The sequence below is a fragment of the Coenobita brevimanus genome, chromosome 46, assembly GCF_032717465.1.
Source record: "Coenobita brevimanus isolate Jiangsu-jjx chromosome 46, ASM3271746v2, whole genome shotgun sequence".
NCBI classification, from domain to species: domain Eukaryota; kingdom Metazoa; phylum Arthropoda; class Malacostraca; order Decapoda; family Coenobitidae; genus Coenobita; species Coenobita brevimanus.
The window spans coordinates 25,327,845-25,348,840 of NC_136999.1; positions in this window are offsets into that span (position 1 = coordinate 25,327,845).

The window sequence follows — 20,996 nt, forward strand, 5'->3', positions numbered from 1 at the left end:
TCCTTCTCTTGTGTATAGGTGATTCCCTCGTCAGTAATGGATTGTATTTTATCTATTACTTTGGTTTTGCTTCTGATGTAGCTGTAAAATAGCTTCGGTTGACCACTACTTTTATTTATGATATCCTCCTCAAACTTTTTGGGGGCTTCCCTCCTTATTCTTGTATAATCGTTTCTTGCCTGTTTGTAATTATTATATGCCCTTTCACTATTGTGTCTTCTGTATCTATTCCACAACAAATCTCTTCTTTCTTTTGATTTTTTACATTCTATATTGAACCATTTCCTTCTTTTCTTTTCTGCTTCTTTGTGCTGTGGGATGTACTTCTGGTCTCCTATTTCATATAATTCACAGAATTTTTTATATATGGCATTTAAATCTTGTCCTCTAAGCTCATTTTCCCAATCAATTTCTAAGAAAAACTTCTTTAGATGATGATAATTTCCTTTTTTATAGTTTAGGCTCTTTTTGTAACTTTCATTGCTGTTAACTATTTCATATGCTATCCTGAAGTTGCAATTTAGTACTGGATGGTCGCTTTTGCCGAGTAGAGGGTGATATATTAAACTGTCAATATCATTTTCTTGCCTAGTAAATATGAGATCCAGCATTGAGGGTACATCGAGTCCTCTTTTTCTAGTGGTTTCCCTCACATGTTGCGTTAGGAAAAACTCTTGCACGAGATCCAGGAGCTTTTGGTCCCAACAGCTTTCTTGGCTTATTATATGTAGAGTATTCCAATTCATATTTGTATTAAAATCTCCAGTTAGTATCTCTCTTCCATTTTATGTAGTAATGCTCTTAAACTCTGAATTGTACTCTCTGCCAGGTCCTCATATTCGTTTCTTTCCCGTGTGTTTGATCTGGGTGGCATGTACAAATTGGCTACAATTACTTTCCCTTCAGATGTATTGATCTCTACTGCAATCAGTTCTACTTGTGAGGGTATATCTAGTTCTATTTCTTTGACTTTTAGATTTTTCTTAGTTAATACTATAATTCCTCCTCCTTTTTTTAAGTTCCTATCTCTTCTCCATATATTACAGTATATTCCTCTAAGTTTAGTATGTAATTTGATATCCTTGGTGTTAATTTTGTTTCAGTTAGGCATATTATATGTGGTTCATTTTCTCTGACATAATCATTCATCTCTAATAATTTAGTTACCATTCCATCCACAATTGAGTACATCAACTTAATCATCTTGTTTATATACTTGTCATGACATGGGTCTACTACCTTCCTCCTTTTTATTCCCTCCTGTTATGTACCACTTTCGTGCCTGCAATCCTATTACTTTGTAAAAAAAAATGTTTTCTTCTCCTCTTCTGATCTTCCCTCATTTTTTTTTGTTTTTGCTTCCTCCCTCTTCTCTTTCAATAATTCCAGTTCCTCTTGTGTTAGGCATCTTTTTATCCATACATTTTTGAACTCCTCTTTTTCCATAAGATTCTTTGCATTTCTTAGCATCTCCACGGTGTTTACACACCGGAAGGTTACCTTTAGAGGTCTTGACTTGCTTTTCTCGTATTTCCCTAACCTTTTGTGTTCCTCTATGTCTTTACTACAGATTTCCTCTGATACTTCTTTCAATAAGCTCACTACATTTGCCAGCTCCTTTTTGTCTCTTGAGATCTTGTTTTTTACTTCTTCCTCTTCCATACCAGTGATTACTATAGATTTGTTGATATCTACTGAATCTATGACTAACTTTGGATTTTTTGGATTATTCTTTTCACTTCCTTTTTAATGCTTTTTTCTTCCACCCTTGTTTCTAAATCTTTCTTTACTTTCAGCATTTCAGCATACGTGGTTTCCACATCATTTTTGTAGCTTTGCACAGCTTCATTCATCTGTGTTATCTTCTCCTCAATATCACTGCACTGATCTATCAGACTGCTTACTTGCCTAATTGTCTCTGTATAATTTTTGAACTCTTCCATAATACTCTCGTGGTTGACTACTGTACTTGCCGTTTCACTCATTTTTCTCCTAAGTTTACCCACTTCCACTGTTAGTTCAACTATGGTTGTGTCTTTCTTGTTGACTTCCCTTCCTAGTTTTTCTACTTTTTCCCTTTACAAGTACATCTGCTTCTTTATTTCATCAATCTCATTCTGAAAAGCCATCTCCAGTGTGTGTACACGGTCTACCAGTCTATTGTGAGTGTGTGTGTGTGTGTGTGTGTGTGTGTGTGTGTGTGTGTGTGTGTGTGTGTGTGTATGTGTGTGTGTGTGTGTGTGTGTGTGTGTGTGTGTGTGTGTTTGTGCTTACAACAATGCTACCAACTTGCGAGTAAGGCCGGCAGATGGTATTATGTTTTAGTGTTAACATTTTTTTCCTGTAATACCTAAATTTGTCTACCCATAATTGGTGCTTTAAGCCATTAGTAGCCAGAGTTCCTTTGCGAGGGATTTTGCCGGACGGGTACTAAACGTACCGCCCTTCGCCTATGGGCTCATGGTCGCGAAGCTCATAGGTCCCTCCCTCTGGGTTGTCTTCTTTATTAAATTTTGAAAATGCTCAGTTCCGTCTATTATAGGGGACGCTCGGCGCCAATGGGTTAAGTGTGTGTAATAACACTGTGACCAAGAATTCAATGCATTGTAAGATATAAACGAGACCTAACAATGGCGGGTCGATGGTTGGGGGGGAGGGATGCTGGAGGCTAGGGGAGAGAGGTGGGGTGGAGTGCATTTTATCTCCCCCCTCTCGGCCTCTCACCTCTTCTCTCGGTATACAGCAGAAGGAAGGGCGGACACCAGAACAAATTTCAGTGTTCGTGAGCGCACATCAGATCTCTCACTTTCCTCCACCGCACTTTTTTCGCCGTCCCCTTTGTATGGTACCCTCATTTCCTGGTCATCCTTCCCCTTCTCTCCCCCTTACAGTAGTAATAATTTTCCTCTCTGTCTATCTGTCTGTCTGCCCTCTCTCTCTCTCTCTCTCTCTCTCTCTCTCTCTCTCTGGAGGGGCTTATGAACGACTGTCAATAAAGACCAAAGATGGTAACAGATCTCAGAGTCTTGAGCCGGAGTCTGGGAGCCACAAGAGATATAATTTCTCTCTCTCTCTCTCTCTCTCTCTCTCCCTCCCTCTCTCTCTCTCTCTCTCTCTCTCTCTCTCTCTCTCTCTCTCTCTCTCTCTCTCTCTCTCTCTCTCTCTCTCTCTCTCTCTCTCTCTCTCTCTCTCTCTCTCTCTCTCTCTCTTTCCTATGTACCAAAGTAAATAATGAATTTTACATCCAAATGCACAGCTACCTGGCAATAAGGATGAAGCTTGATGCCAGATTTACCCTTGCCTAGCTTCAGGCTTCATATTAGGCACAATGAATGTCTGCACTGGCCATGCTGCAAGCGTTTCATGATGTATGGTCAATGACAAAGGTCGTGTCGTGAAAACTGGTGAACACATTTGCTGAAACGGCTAAGTTTGGGTGCACTCAGCCTTGTGCCATGCTGACGGTTGGTCGCACTGACGTGAGATGCCATTTACTCCAACTGACGAACCTGTGGATGCGAGCAAATTTATTGTAATAAGTGAAACTAACCTATACATTACTTATGTCTTTCCAACTGTTACATTTATATCACATGTATTAAGCACTTCTCATCTGTTCTTTTTCTGTCATATCAGCAGCACTGCAATTCGGTTGGTTCAATTAGTGGTCGGAAGTCACTTCTCCATCTTTATTAATTTAGATTTTGTTTAGCTTCTGATGTTAATAGTTATGATTTGTGATTGTCATTCTATGTTAGTGTTATTAAACAAAATTGCTCAAACTATTTGACATATGAGGATAGAGTTTTGGAGGAAGTCAACTGTAGCACCAGTCTGCCAGGGCGGTGCTCCAAATGTGGATGGTAAGCTGATGACAGGGAAAGTTGGAGATCCCGTTTCATCAGCCCTCAGAACTAGCTCCTGACCATCCCTGTTTGCTGAACTTTTTCAAGTGTTTCAGTAACAGAGAGTAGGCCAGCATGCTCTCCAATACAAGTTCCACTTACTGTCAACACCAAACTACATGTACATTACACACTACACTCTCAGTTCAAAATTCAACAAAATGGCATCTCATGATCAAACCTCAGAATCTCCAGGGGAAGAGGGACCATAAATGCCCCATCCATCTGCCCTCCTTCCTTTGATGACCCAGCAATATATGGAATCACTGTCTGACTCACTACGTCACTTCTGCAACATTCGTGGATTTTCTTCAAACTTTCTCTCTTTTGAGCACCACCTCTCTTCCTCTAAACCTCACCTTCTCTTCCCAACAAAGCCTCAGCTGTCTGAGGTGACTGATAGCTAACCATTTTCTGAATCATCCTACTTTCTCTATATCCATGTCAAAGCCAAAGGTGGATGTTGTGTAAATGTACACAACGACAGATCTTGTTCTTGCTTCGGATTTCCTGTCATACGCTAAATCTATCTGTGCTGTTTATTTATCACCTAATTTTACTGACCATGAAAAATTCTTTGACATCCTATCCATTTCTCCCAGCTCTAAAATCTCCATTCAAGGATATTTCAGTGTTCACCACCACCTTTGGATCTCCTCTCATTTCGCTGATCCACCTGGTGAAAAAGCCTACATCTTCTCTGTCCTTAATCCCTCTGCTCAGGGCTGTTTATACTGCCATTGCTCTCTCAGTAAGGGTAATTTTCCCGAAGTTGCTTGTTTTCAAGCCTTAATTTCTGGTAAACTATTGCAGTCACAAAAACAAATTAAAAGCCATATCATTTACCACCTCTTCTTAAGAATAAAACCATCCCCAGTTTGTAGCTGGTCGCATTGTTGAGTAAGGCTGTGAGGAGTGTATGTAGTTCTTGGCCATAAGGCAGGCTTTATTTGTGCCTGTGCACGTGGCATCGGCTTTTGCTTTGCTGTCAACATGAAACTTATCCATTACTAGATACACTAGGCACTGTTGCATCCAAGACGCCCTATGGCACTATCACATTCCTCTTTCCTAGTATTCTTGGAAAAAGGCTTGTCAAGGGTCGATGAGGCAAGGGTCAAGGTAAGGCGGGAACAGAATTGGATGGGAAACATAAGAAAACATCATCGTGGACCTGGCAGAGTCACAGAGACGACTAAGGTACAGTATGCTTGCCTAGGGTGCCAGGAGACTATGCCCCCCCTTTGGTGATGAGATCAAGTGGTGGCTACTTCAAACTGTGGCGCGAAAACACTTTTGGTTATCGTCGTCACTCGGCAGCCCCGATTCACCAATTTTGCATCGGATATAATCATCATCTGGGGTTTAGGGATTAATAACCTAGAGCAGCTTGTACAGCACCCTACCCATATCCCAGACTGCCTTGGAGAGAGTTGCAACATACCTGATCTCTTTCTTATAACTAATCCTTTTGATTAAACTGTTAATCTTTCCTCTCTGTTGGGTTCCGTCGATCACAACCTTATCACCTTAACCTGTGCTGCTGCATCAGTAAGGCTGGTGGACCCTCCAATAAAGTGGTGGCTGTGTCTCTTCGGTGTTGCTAATTGGGAGGCCATCAGGCAATACTTCTCTGATTTTCTTTGGATTGATTGCTGCTTCCATGGTCGGTTGCCACGTTAATGTGCCTTGCACGATACGGAGGTTGTTCTCTGGGGCATGGAAGCATACAATCCTTTATTGTATCCTTTGACCAGTGAAAAAAACAAACAAACAAACAAACGGTTTAATCATGCTTGTTCTAAATTTGTCCACAACTAGCAGAAGGCCTACAAAAGGTACCATAGCCAACCCACTCCTGAATCTCATTTCTTTTATGTTTCTGCCTGAGGTCGTGGTTAGTCTGTTCTTTGCTATGTTAAAAGTATTTTCATTCGTACTAAATGCTCGGAACTCTCCAACTCAAATTCTTCCCGCTTCTTCTGGCACCTTGACAAAACCTTTCTAATAACTTTACCTCATCATCCTTCCCTCCTCTTTTACACTCTGAAAGCTCTTTAGCTATTTCTTTTACTGATAAAGCAAAACTCTTCGCTATGGCTTTCTCCTCCAATTCCACCTTAGGTGATTCCAGTGCTCTCATCCATCACTTCCCCCTCTGACTTCCTTATGGCTGACATTAAAATTTTTTCAACTGCCGTATTTTCTGCTATCCCTGGCCTCAATACTAAAAAGGCATATGGGCCTCATGGGGTTCCTCCTGTTGTCCTCAAGAACTGTGTTTCTGTGCTTGCATCCTAGGTCAACTCTTTCACACTTGTCTCTCAATTTGCCTAGGTCAACTCTTTCACACTTGTCTCTCAATTTGTACCTTTCCTTCATTGCTGGAAAATTGCCTCATTCAGCCCGTCCCGAAGAAGGGTGACCATTCCCAGCCCTCTAATTATCTCCCAATTGCTTTAACATCCTGTGTCTTTAAAAAAATTCGAGTCTATTCTTAACAAAACAATTTAAAGCATCTTTCCTATCACAACCTTCTTTCTAATCATCAGAATGAGTTCTGTCAGGAATGCTCCACTGGCATTCTTCTTACTTGCCTTTCAGACTCCTGGTCATCGTCCTCTCGGGACTTTGGGGACAGCTATGCCACTGCACAGCTACTGCTTGTCTCCTAGGGATATCAACAGTAGTGTTCCTCATGGCTCTGTCCAATCACCAACTCTCTTCCTTTTATTCATCAATGACCTATGATGTACACATCTAACCCTATCCACTCAGATGCTGATGACCCCGCCCTTCACCTTTCCATTCGCTTCTCGCAGCGTCCATTTCAGGAGTCATTTCAACAAACAAGGGATAAGGCTATGGTACACCAAATGTCTAACTTGGCTCATATCTCTGACTGGGGTGAAAATAATCTTGTATTTAATGCGTCAAACAGTTAGTTCTTACATCTACCAACCCAACAATGTCTTTCACAGGAGTATGTGCTAATATTTGATAATATCCAGCTCAAACCTGCATCATCTTTAAAAATACTTGGAATTTATCTTGGAAAGATCATATTACATCTCTTGTAAAATCTGCCTCCAAGAGATCGGGTGTGCCAAGCCGAATTCGTACCATCTATACCCCTGGACAGTTGTTGACTTTATACATGGGTTTTATTCCCCCTGTTTAGAGTACAACTCTCATGTGTGGGGAGGCTCCCCACATTCAGTTCTTCTCAACAATGTGGAGTGAAAGGTTTTTCGTCTCACTAACTCTCTTCCCCCCACTGGCTCCCTTCAACCTTGTCTCTTCATCGCACTGTTGCATATTTATTTTTGTTCCTTCACTACTTCAGTTAGTTGTAGGTGGGGGCGCTCATCATCCACCCACTTAGTGTAGTGATAATCTGTTTTTAGGGTAGCTTTACACTGAGTGGCAAGCCCAATGATTACCTGTAAACCAGGAAAGCATTTACAACGCTGCGTGGTAGCCTTATAACCAACCAACAAATGTTCCCTACGTGACAACAAGTGGGTTGGCGAAGGGTTAGTGCCCCTCCCCGGAAAACAAGTAACTAAAAATACGAACAAGAAGCCTCGGACCAGGACTGACCAAAAGGTGACGACTAAGGACCGAACTAAGGACTTGTTTTGGATAACTATATGGAATGTAAGGGATGCAAATGATGGTGTGAAAGAAAAAGAGATTGTCCAGGTGCTCAAAGGTGCAGAAGTGGATGTATGAGGGTTAACTGAAACTAAATGGTGAGGTGAGACTGTTAGAGAATGGAAGTATGGATGGGGTATATGTGAGAGGGCAGAAGGAGTGTGTATTGTAGTGAGTAACAGATGGAAGGAGAATATAAGAGAGTATGGGTCAGTTGGGTCAAGGATTGTGTGGGTAAGATTGAAAGTTGTACTACAAATGTGGGCGATTGTGTAAGTGTATGTACCAACGCAAGATCGCGCAAGCAAAGTACGAGAAGAGTTCTGGACAAATGTGGAAGTGTGCATGTAAAATTTTGAATGGAATGAGAGAGTGATTTTGATTGGAGATATGAATGGAAAAGTAGGGAATGGGAAGTTGGATGGAGTAGATGGTGAGTGGGGTGTCTCCAGAGATGGATGAGAATGGCAGTGCTTAAGTGTACATTTGTGCCACGAGGGAGTTGGTGATAGCTAATATCCTCTTCGGGCACAAAGTGATCCACAGTTATATGTGGCGAGTGATGAGAAGGGCGGGTGGTGAACTGAATGAACGGAAGGCAATGATTGATTATGTGTGTGTAGATGAAAGGATGAGAATGTGTGTAATGGATGCAAGAGTATATAGATCTTGGGGGAGTGGACTTTCGGACCGCCACTTGGTGGTGGTCAGAATTAAAGTCCAAATAAAATGGAGAAAAAGAAGGGATGGACAGTAGGAAGTAGTACATACAAGGAGGGTGGAATAGTTACAAGATGATGGAAAAAAGGCAGAATTTAAGAGGGAAGTGGAGGAGTGATTGGGTATATATAGATTGGTGCAGATGGGGGACGTGGAAGGTGTGTGAAGGATAGTCACTGAAGAAATCTGTGCAGTATGTGAGGAGGTGTGTGGGATGGAGAAGAAGAAAGAGGGTGCAGGGAACAGCATGGTGGACTAAAGAGGTGAGAGAGGCTGTGGCACAAAAGAGGAAAACATATGGTGAGTGGATGAGGAACAGGGACGTGGAAGAAATTGAGAGACAGAAGAGAGAGTTATATGTAGAGAGGAAGAGAGAGGTGAAATGATTAGTGAGAGAGTAAGAATCGACTGGATGAGGAATTCGGAAGGAACTGGAGTATAAAGTGGAGGGAATATAAGAAAAGAGGTAAAGAAAGTTAGTCAGAGTGCCAAAGAAATTAGCTGGGGGGTGGGTGAAAGATAAAAATGGTAGATTACTAGCGGAAAAAGGACAAAAAGTGAGCAAATGGTGAGAACATTTTAAGGATTGTTGAAAATAGAGAATGAAAGTCTATATATCTACAGTATCTATCTATAGCCCTAATCCTTAATCCCACAAAGGGTGGCCACAGACAAAACGCCTCCAAGTTGCTCTGTCACCCACCATTTGACTGCCCTCCCCCCAACTCACTCCCCCCTCCCTCATATACCTCTCAACTCCATCCCTTCACCTCATCCTCGGTCTACCCCTCCCTCACCCTCCCTCCACTTCACCTGCATACACATGCTTAGTCAGTCTTTCATTCTTCATTCACTCCACATGTCCAAACCACCTCAGTGTATTTCTCCTAATTTTGTCAACCATACCTACATCCACCCCACAACGTTCCTTCACTTCTTCATTTGTCAACCTGTCCCTCCATGTCATTCCACATGCTCCTCCCAGGTAACTCATTTCCACTGCTATCACTCTTGACTTGTTCCCCTCTAGCAAGGTCCATGCCTGGCTTCCATATGTCAGGGTAGGGATCACAATATTATCATGCAGTGACTTCTTAACTTCCATACTCACCTCCCTATTTCTTATCATTGCTTCAGTGAACCAACAACCTTCCATTCCTGCTCTACACTTTCAAGCACTTCGTCCCCCAAAGATCCATCCTTACTCATCACACTACCCAAGTACTTGAATGCACTCACATTCTCCATATCCTCACCATCCAACATCACTCTGCATTCTGTGACTTGATTCCTCTCAAACACCATAACTTTACTCTTGTTTACATTAACTTTCAGATTCCTCTTCCTTGACACTGTCCCAAATTCATTCACCAAATCTTGCACCTCCCATTCGTCTTCACTCAACAATGTGTATCATCAGCAAACAGCAACGCCAGAATCCTCCACATCTCTTCCTCATTCATTAGTCACCCATAACTGCCCTACCTTGTACCTCCTTTACAACCCCATCCATGTATATATTAAACAGCTGTGGAGACATTAAACATCCCTGTTTCAGTCCCACATGTAGATCAAAGAACTCATTCAGCTCACAATCCACTCGCACCGAAGCTCTAGCTCCTTCATACATACTCTTCACAGCACTCAACAATTTCCCCTCGACTCCATATATTATTAATACCTTCCACATACCTTGCCTATCTCTTCTGTCATAAGCTTTCTCCAAGTCCATGAAGGCAGCATACACTTTCTTTCCCTTCTCTAGATACTTCTCCACTAAAACATCTTAGAACAAATATCTGATCTACACACCCTTTTCCCTTCCTAAATCTCCCTTGTTCTTCTCGAACTAGCTCCTCTGTTATATGCCTAACCCTATCAATGAGCATTCTACCATATATTTTTCCAGTCACACTAAGGAGGCAAATACCCCTATGGTTACCACATACTTCTCTCTCCCCTTTTCCTTTGAATAAAGAAATAATTATTCCTGGTTTCCAGTCCTTTGGAACCCTTCCCTCTTCCCAAGCCAATCTACACAACTTCCATTATCCACTCCACAACAATCTCACCCCCATACTTCAGCATTTCACAACACACTCCATCAATTCCTGGGGTCTTTCCCATCTTGTTCTTCTTCATTGCTTCCACTACTTCCTCCCTACTGATGTCTTCCTCCCTCCTCTCATCTCTTCTCCCAGCCATTCTCAACCACTTATACTCGCACTACTCTCATTTTCTACATTCAACAAATCCTCCAAGTGCTCCTTCCATCTCCTCAATTCTCTCTCTTCTCCACCAACAATCTGTTATTCCCATCTTTCACTCCCCTACTATTTCCTCTCTCACGCTGTCTTACTTTCTTTACCTCCTTCCAAATTAATTTCTTACTTTCCCTCCATTTTATACTCAGATTTCTCCCAAACTCTTCATCCACTTTCTTCTTCCTCTCTTTCACCAGTCTCTTCACCTCCCTTCGCCTGCTCACATATACTTCTCTCCTCTCTCTCTCTCTGATCTTCTTCCCTACTTATACTCACTAGTCAGTCGCTATATCCCTTCTTCTTTTGTTCCACAGCTCGTTTCACCTCATCATTACTCCGTGCTGTCCCTTACACCCCCCCGCATCTCACGCTGTGCCTATGAAAGTAATGCAAGTATAACTGGCCGGGAAATGACTGGTAGAAGGAGGGATGTGAGAAGAGAGGAAGAAATCAGAAGGATGGAAGTTTTGGAAGCAATGAAAAAAGTAAAAATGGGAAAAGCCCCAGGAATTGATGGAAGGTGTGGTGAAATGCTGAAGCATGGGGGCGAGATAGTAGTAGAATGGATGTGGAAGGTGTGCAGAGTGGCCTGGGAGAAAGGTAGAGTCCCGGAGAATTGGAAGTCAGGTATAATTATTCCCTTGTACAAAGGAAAAGGGAAAAAACAAGTGTGTGGTTATCATAGGGGCATTTCTCTTCTTAGTGTAATAGGATAAGTATATGGTAGGATATTTACTGACAGAGTTAGGGAAATAACAGAGGAATTAATTGGAGAAGAACAGGGAGGTTTTAGGAAGGGAAAAGGCTGTGTTGACCACATACTCATTCCTTGGTGGAAAAGTTTCTAGAGAAGGGAAGGAAGCTGTATGTGGCCTTCATGGAGAAGGCATATGATAGAATGGATAGACAAGGATTGTGGAAAGTATTAAGAATATATGGAGTCGATGGGAAGTTGCTGAATGGTGTGAAGTGTATGTATGAGGGTGCCGAGGCTGTAGTGTGTGTGGATGGTGAACTGAGTGAATTTTGTTACTAAAAGGTTGGATTGAAACAGGGATGTGTCATGTCTCCATGGTTGTTCAATCTGTATATGGATGAGATTATAAAAGAGATACAAGGCAGGGCAATGGATGTTGGAGTGGCCCTAGGGAGAAAGGACAGTGTTTGGAAATTATCTGTACTGTTGTTTGCAAATGACGCTGTGTTGTTAAGTGAAAACGAAGTGGAGCTGCAAGGCTTCGTGGATGAGTTTGGGAGAGTGTGTAAGAAAAGGAATCTAAAGGTGAATGTAGGGAAGAGTAAAGTGATGGTCTTCGAGAGAAGTGAAGGCAGTGAATGTACAATGAGGCTGGATGAGGAGGAAATGGAAAATGTGAGTGCATTTAAGTACTTGGGTAGTGTGATGAGTAAGGATGGAAGTTTAGAGTGTGAAGTGCTTGAAAGGGTGCAGCAGGGAAGAAACGTTGGTGGTTCCTTGAAAGCAGTGATAAGAAACAGGGAAGTGAGCATGGAATTGAAAAGGCTGTGACATGACAGTATTGTGATACCAACTCTAACATATGGAAGTGAAGCTTGGACCTTGTTGGAGGGACAGAAGTCAAGAGTGAGAGCAGTGAAAATGAGTTATTTGAGAGGAGCATGTGGAGTCACATGGAGAGACAGACTGACAAATGAGGAAGTGAAGGAGCATTGTGGTGTAGATGTGGATGTGATATGAAGCATTAGGAGAAACACACTGAGGTGGTTTGGCCATGTGGAGAGGATGGAGAGCGAGAGACTGACGAAGGGAGTGTGTGTGAGTGAGGTGGAGGGGGGGAGAGGGAGGGGGAGGCCAAGGATGAGATGGAGGGATGGAGTGGATAGGTATAGGAGTAAGGGGGGTGTGAGCTGGGAGCAGGGCAATGAAATGGAGGGGGACAGGACGACATGGAGGCGATCTGTTTGTGGCCACCCCTTACGAGATTAAGGTGTATGGCAATTGACAGATAGACTACTTCAGTGGTCACTGCTCCTCGGAACTGTCTGCTTGCATCTCTCCACCACTGTGACTGGTGCATAACATCTAGCAGCAAACTCTCATCCCTTTTCTGTCCAACTCTTTAATGCAAGAGTTGACCATTACTCCCAGTCCTTCATGTATGCAACAGGTCAACTCTAGAACTGTTTCCCTCTCTCTGTATTTCCTCCTTTCTATTATCTCCAGTCTTTCAAATGCAGTGTGTCCAGGCATCTGAAAATTAATGGATCTTGAATTTGGCTCTCTGTTGTATTGTTTTTGTTTTTTCTTGGAGGGAACTGTTTGCAGACTCCTGGCCTTTGATTCCTTATTCCTTGGATTAAAAAAAATATTTATTGATAATTCGGATGTTCTGATGGTGTCGGAATGAATCCGGCAGACTTGAGTTCGAACACATAACCTAGGAGACCGAAGTCTATGAACAGTTGTTTGTGCCGCCCTCTATCATTGTAATTATTTTCTGGTACTGTATTGTTGTATCTAGGAACTCTGATATCAGAGGATTCGAAATGCATAAAAGAAATAAGAAGGAGAATAGCAAGTGCAAAAGTTGCCTTCGGGAAACTAAACAGGCTCTTAACTAGCATGAGTATGAGTTTGGAATAAGAATGAGGATGTTAAAATGTTTCGTGTGGTCATCATTGCTTTATGGATGCGAAACATGGATGATAACCCAAAAGATGAAAAAGAGTCTAGAAGCTGTGGAATTGTGGTTTACAAGAAGAATGTTAAGAAATCCTTGAACAGATCGGGTCACAAACGAGGACGTATTAAGAAGAGCGGGTACTGAGAGAAGTTTACTGAAGTGAATCAGAAGAAGACAGCTGAAGTTCTTAGGCCATGTCATACAGGACTAAGGCTTTGAGAGTGACTATCTGCTGGGAAGAGTGGAGGGTGCAAGGGCAAGAGGCAGACAAAGACTTAAGTACATGGACAGTCTCCTGAATGATATTGACGGAAGATGGAGTGTGGCAGATATCGTGAGAGTGGCGCATGCGAGGAAAGAGTGGCGCTCCATGGTCGCCAGCGTCACCTGACTGGCACTACGGTAAGGTAATTGTTGTGGAAAGTGAAGGCGAGCTGAACAATGACTGTTCTCCTTTGTGCCCAAGGTCTAAATTGTAACTGATCTGTTTACACACTGGAGGCAAGGCCTTGGTGATAACGCTTTGGTGAGGATGATGAGCAAAAATATTCTATGTGATATATATAAAGACGGAACTTGGTCGATGATGGTTTGGTGATAATGACGTGAGAAAAAGTGATTTAAAGAGACACCACTACATTTAAGAGAGCGCACTGTCTATCTGCTCTACTGCCTCTCACATTACTCATACATCGTTGCCATTTCTATTTTACCTACCATCAGACATATTTGTAGGGGATTTGCGCAACTATGGACTCATTTTATTACCAATGCAACTGTGGTAGGTGACTTACTGTGCTTGTCTCTTAGGGCCGCTGTGCACTAGTGCCTGTGTTTTCACGCCAGTGGCCAGTGTGATTTTCACTCTCGAAAGTAACACTCATCTTGGGCATATATTTCATGCCATGTGCAAGGGCTCTGTTGCACTCTTCGGTGCACCACTAACATCACACCTTAGACTCCAGTTAAAACCACCTTTACACCCAGCTTCCCGCCTAAACCACCCAAGTGACACCATGGTGGCCACAGGTGCCAGACCCAATCCGACGGTGACCAAAACCACCAAGTGACGCTATGAAGGCCACATGTGCCAGATCCAATCAACAGCGACCTTGCTTGCCTGGGAAGTCGAGGACATGCCTGCCCATTTTGCTAGCAGCCAATCACCTTTCGACCTGGCTCTGGTGGCAGGTGCACAAAAGACACCCGTGACGGCTGCTCGTCCTTCTTCCAACTCCTGACTCCAACTGAGAAACAGCTTTGCCTCCTACTTTCACGTTACTGGGCCAGGAACACTCACACACACCACGGGCCACACCAACACATCTATAACCACCAACACTCACAGACGACCGATATTACTCTATACTCTCCCCTCCCCCTTCTCTCATTGATCTTAAAGTCACCTTGTTCCAGCACAAATGTTCTGTAATTTTGTCCTGCGAACTAATAGTGAATACTGTGTGCCACAGTGCTGTGTTTTAGAATACACTGATCACTATGCCAGGTTGAGTATACTATCACTCACCCCCCTCCCCCATTGTGGGTTCGGATAGTAGCAGAGTAGCAATAACTCGCATACATCAAAATGCTACAGCTCACATGGAAACACCTGTGATTCATTTCTGAGCATGAAAATCAAGGCAGTCAACGTAAAAAGAATCTTTCTTACCTGGCGGCCTGTACTATTAAAAGATAATGAAGAATACAAGATACGTAATAATTAATAACTGTATGTACAGTCAGACACAACTACAGTATCTTCCCAAAGCTTGACGAATATAGAGTGGGAAAATCGAACCAACTGAAACACGTACTAGTAGAGATAGGTTTTCATTGTAATTTGCCGGGTTTAAATTTTCTTTGGACGGAACTGGGAAAATAGTTGTGTCATTTATTGTACACAGCATGAAGTCTTACCTTTACTGACTGGAAGACGTAGTGTTGGCAGGACTCCAATTTTCAATTTACACTGACTCCTGCGTACTTGCAGCTTCAGCAATTTATATTTCAATTTCCTCTCGAAATCACACTACCTGAAGTGGAGGCTGGATATGCGTGTATTGTGAGGGTTGATATTTTTCCGTTTCCAGCATTTTATTCACTCTTGTCTTCCTTTTGTGTCCTTCAGAAAGCTATACAGACTTGCACATAACTGTTTCATTTCATTTGCATCACACCCAGACAAAGCACATACATGTGGCATTATAAACAGGTGCGAAGAAGAGTGAAATTATGGGTATACTGTATGGTCAACTTAGGCGGGAGAGTCAAACCGGCTAGCCACACGACACCGCTTCCCGCGAACAACCAAATTCTCAGCATGACGTCATACCCAGACGTTGGCCCAGACCTGTGCAAGCTCTGCCCATTTTACCCTAGCAAATGACTAGACTTTTAACTTATCAAGACCTAGGTTTTGCCATCCTCCAGAGAGAGAGTCTAATCCACTTTTCCATGGTTCTGCTTACACCGAATATTTCAACTGTTCAGGATCAAATACTGTAAAGGGAGATCATGTCCCCTCTCATCCCCCTAGTAGTTGAATGTTTCTTGCCCTTTCTATACCAGGGTGTATATTGGGCCTGCTTGACTTTTTCTAGTAAGGATAAGTTGAAACGGCCAAGCAATAGTTGCCTGACTGAATATAGTTCACATTTCGTCTCGGACGCAGAAATTCTCTAGAATCAAGGGTTAGCCTTCGGAAATACCTGGGTTCATTCATACCGTCAGTCCATCATCAGCAGATAATTATGAAACCTGAGCAATGCCAGGCTAGCCAACTACGAATTTACAAGTAAAGTGCGCTTTGTGAGCATGTGACGAGTGAACGAGCAGTTGTACATACGCCTGTCATAATTTTATCTTGGTGAAAACCTTCAACATTTCTGATGAGGTAGTTGAACAATGGCAGAATAATAATTGAGCATAAAAATATACTTTCTCACGCTTATTTTTCACACACACACACACACACACACACACACACACACACACACACACACACACACACACACACACACACATTACACAAATATCAGAAAAAGAATTACAGGAGAAGTTAAGTAAATTAGACAAAGGAAAAGCAAATAGTCCTGACGAAATTTCATGCTGGATGCTAAATGAATGTGCAAAGGAGTTAAGTAGACCATTATCTTTACTATTCAAGGAATCCTTGGGTCAAGGTAAACTACCTGATATTTGGAAGAAAGCAAACATTGTTCCCTTATTCAAGAAAGGAAATAGACAAAATCCACTCAGCTACCGACCAGTAACACTATCTATCTATCTATCTATCTATCTATCTATTGCCAGACACCATAATCCCGTAAAGGGTGGCCATTTGACACTGAGTTAGTTGTTTAACCATCAGAAATTCAAGGCCTCATCAGACAACGGGGCACACTGCGACACACCCCAACATCCTATACACAAGACACTGTACAACAAATACAAGAACTCAACACTCAAATAAACAATATATCAGAACAGCAAACACTAAACATGAAAAATTACCTCCAAACACTTGACCACAAAACACACATAAGCAAACTCTACAAAACACTAAACAGCATCACACTTTCCAAAAGCAACACCACACAATCACACGCTGCCATCACAACAACAGACACCATACCCTCAAACAAACAAGCAAACACTCTCATCAATCACTTTTCACAAGTCAGCCATCTAAACCCACATCCCGAAGACCGACGTATCATCCGACGTAAGAGACAGTTCCCCACAGACCCAGATTATGCACCTTTCAGTTACAACCAGACAAAGCATATCATTAACAACTTTAAGCACTCATCTGCCTGTGGACCAGACAATATAAACAACATTCACCTTAAACACCTTGGACCACAAGGCATACAAGCACTCACCAACATATCAAACTACAGCTACTCACACAACATAATACTCAACACCTGGAAGCATGGCATTATCATCACCATCCCTAAACCTAACAAAGACCCCACGTTACCCTCCTCACACCGCCCCATCACACTCCTCTGCACCCCTTCTAAAATCACTGAACGACTGGTACTACAACTAGTCACACTTCACATTCCCCTACCCCAATCACAAGACGGCTTAAGGCCACTACTCTCCACAAACACCCTTCTTACGGACCTACACAGAAAGTTTTCGATGGTATGAATTCAGCTAGGCCACCATACAGAACACTCCTAATCACACTAGGGATCAGCAAAGCTTTTGATGCCATCCTCCACCACAACCTCAGAAATAAAATACTCAACACAAACATGCACAAAAACACAATAAGATGGCTGGCAAACTACTTAGCAGGCAGATGTGCACACGTAACATTTGCCGGTCAGTCTTCTAACATCAGAAACTTCACAAACGGCGTCCCCGAAGGATCTGTTTTGTCCCCTACACTCTTTAACCTATACATGCACGACATACCCACACCCCACACACCACAGATACACATAGCTTCCCATGCAGATGATATAACACATGAACGCACCAAAGTGCAAACACAGCTGCACACATCATTCAACCTTAGCTCAACATACTACACGAATGGTTCACCACAAACAGGCTCAAAATAGCCCCACCCAAATTCAGTGACCCTTCTCACAAACTGGACAGCAGAACACAGTCACATCCCACACCTCACCATAAACAACACTCCCCTACTACACACACACACACACACACACACACACACACACACACACACACACACACACACACAATCCTTGGTGTAACATACATTACATCAATGTCATTTAAACAGCACATCACAAACAATAAAAATAAAATAACATGAAGACTCAATGCCTTGAGGTCACTTGCCCATACAACGTTTGGATACAACAAAGAAAACACACCACAGTATGTAAACAATAAATACATTCAGTGATGAATTATGCAAGCCCTGCCTGGGCTCCTAACCTCACCAAAACACACTACAACACTCTACAGACCATACAGAGCAAGGCCCTAAAAATACTGTAATCACAGGCTGCACAGCTACTACACCCACAGACCACCTACATCAAGAAACCAAAATCTTCAAAGTCAAGGATCACATAGACATGAGAGGCACCTAGTTTCTTGCTGCAGCCTCCACAAATCCACAACATCCACTATATTACATGGCAGCACATCCACCCACACCAAGGAACATCAAAACAACACCCAGCACACGATACCATACACAAATACTGTCACCTCTACCCCCTTGCCCACTTCAGACCAGCTTCCAGAAGCATATCCACATTCAGATCACTCACCGCTCCATTCGGTCACTTAAAGACAACACAGCTGCATGCACGGCCTCCTGACATCCACCCTTCTGAATCCTATCTCCCTCGTGAAGACAGTGTCCACCTGGCCAGGCTGAGATGTGGTCACCATCCAGCCCTCTTGAGCTACCAGAAGAGCCTGGATGACTCTGTCACTGATGCCTGTCCAGGATGCAACACAGCACCCCATACTATTAAGCACATCATGGAAGACTGCATTGCACACAATCACCAATGCCAGCAACACAACATACACTCTTCGAGAGCTCTGTGGGAAAGCCCGGTCTCGGCCATGGCCTTCCTAAGGGACTTAGGGCAGTCCGGCCAGACTGCCTAGGGAACAACAACTACTACTACTACTACTACTAACCACTGTTGTAAGATACTGGAAAAGCTGACAAGAAATGTTTGGGTAAATCATCTAAGAGAACACAATTCGATAACAGAAAGGCAATTTTGTCTCAGACAGGGAAAATCACGTGTTACAAATCTATTAAGCTACTATGACAGAGTTGCAGAACCAGTACAGAAAACAGATGGGTGGGTGGACAGTATCTATCTAGATTTCAAGAAAGTATTTGACAGAGTACCTCACCAAAGACTTTTATTGAAACTGTACCATCAAGGGGGAATACGAAGTAAACTGTACTGTTGAATGCAAGATTTTCTCAGAAAAAGTGAAATGACAACAGTACTAAGGGGACATTACTCATCATGGAGGGAAGTGACTAGCGGAGCTCTGCAGGGTTCAGTGCTGGCACCAGTTATGTTTTTAGTGTATATAAATGACATAGTAACATTAGAAATGAAAGCTATCTTAATATGTTTGCTGATGATGCAAAAATACAAAGAATAATTACTAATACAGATTCTTTTAAAGAGCTAGAAGAAGAATTAAATAAACTTCATGAATGGAGTACTACATGGCAAATGGAATTCAGTGTGGACAAGTGTCATGTAATCAAGTATGGTAAAAGTGGAAAAAGACCAGATTGGGATTATAAGTTAAGAAGCAAAACCCTACACATATCAGAAAGAGAGAAGAACCTAGGTGTGATTATCAGTAAGAGTATCTCCGGCTGACCACATCAGTGAGAAGGTATGGAACATGTATACACTGCTTGCAAATATGAGAATAGCATTCACATACATAAATGAAGACGTGCTAAGAAAGATGATAACATCATTCATCAGACCAACCCTGGAGTATGCAACAGTAGTCTGGAATCCTCATCTCAAAAAACACATAGGTAAGACTGAAAAAGTTCAAAGGGCTGCTACAAGATGGTACCAAGCTTAAGAGATCTGTAGTAAGCTACGAAGAAAGAGTAGAAAAACTGAACCTGCCAACACTACAGGAGAGAAGGAAAAGAGAAGACATGATTATGCTATATACTGTAAATGCACATCACTGAAGAAGAAAGCAGGTATTAATGAATACATGAACCATGGGGAAGCATATAACTATATATATAACTATATATCTATATCTACAGTATCTATTTATCCATCTATCTACGTATGTATCTCTCTCTCTTTCTCTCTCTCTCTCTCTATAAATGTGTGTGTGATAATTCTTATATATTTGCTTATTTATCCTGTCATCCCATTATAACATCCGCCTGCAAACATTGTGTTATTCTGCATATATATATATATATATATATATATATATATATATATATATATATATATATATATATATATATTGTTATGAAGAGGGATTTGCCAGTTAGGTAACCTCGTACCTTCGAGATGTTTCTCGTACCGTAAGTTCAGGCATCGGTACATGCCAGAGTTGCCAGTTTGCCTGCTGTTTGTGAGCATAGTTATTTCATAAGTTATGCATTAATTTTTGTGCTCTTTTTCTTTATAATGTGTTACTTAAGTGATTGCTTGTTAAATTATGTAGTTTAAGGTCGTATGGTTAATGGTTTTAGAGTGTAATGTATGTGAGACAATTCTAGCATGTTTTGGGCTGTTTTCGAGTTGGCAACTGTTGCCCGTCGAGAGTAAACACGAAGTTTCGAGAGTAATGCAAGCATATATAAGATGGGGTAGAGATTACTACAAGTTTAGTCGGGTGTTAGGTCGGTTTGAGTGAAATGCAGTCGGTTTTGGTGTAGTGTAGCATCAGTGAAAATTGTATATTTTTGGTACTTGTGATAACAGTGGCAAACAGTGAGGCGTTACTAAAGTTTGTATATCATTGGTACTTGAGAAAACAGTGAAGTGTCAAGCATTAAGTGTAATAACTGAAATGCTGTCAAGCATTAAGTGTGATAGCAGTTAGTAAAATGTGTATAGCTCCAGTGCTTGTGAGAACAGTGAAGTTTGAAAGCATTAAGGGGAATTATTTGGAAAATAAAGACAGTGAACGTAAAGAAGCCATTGTTTTTTTGGACAATTTTTATATTCGCATACCCAGAGAATCTTAGAAAAATAAGTTTACCGCATAACTTCTGGGCCAGTATAGACCATTTTTCATTCTATGCACTTTACTCG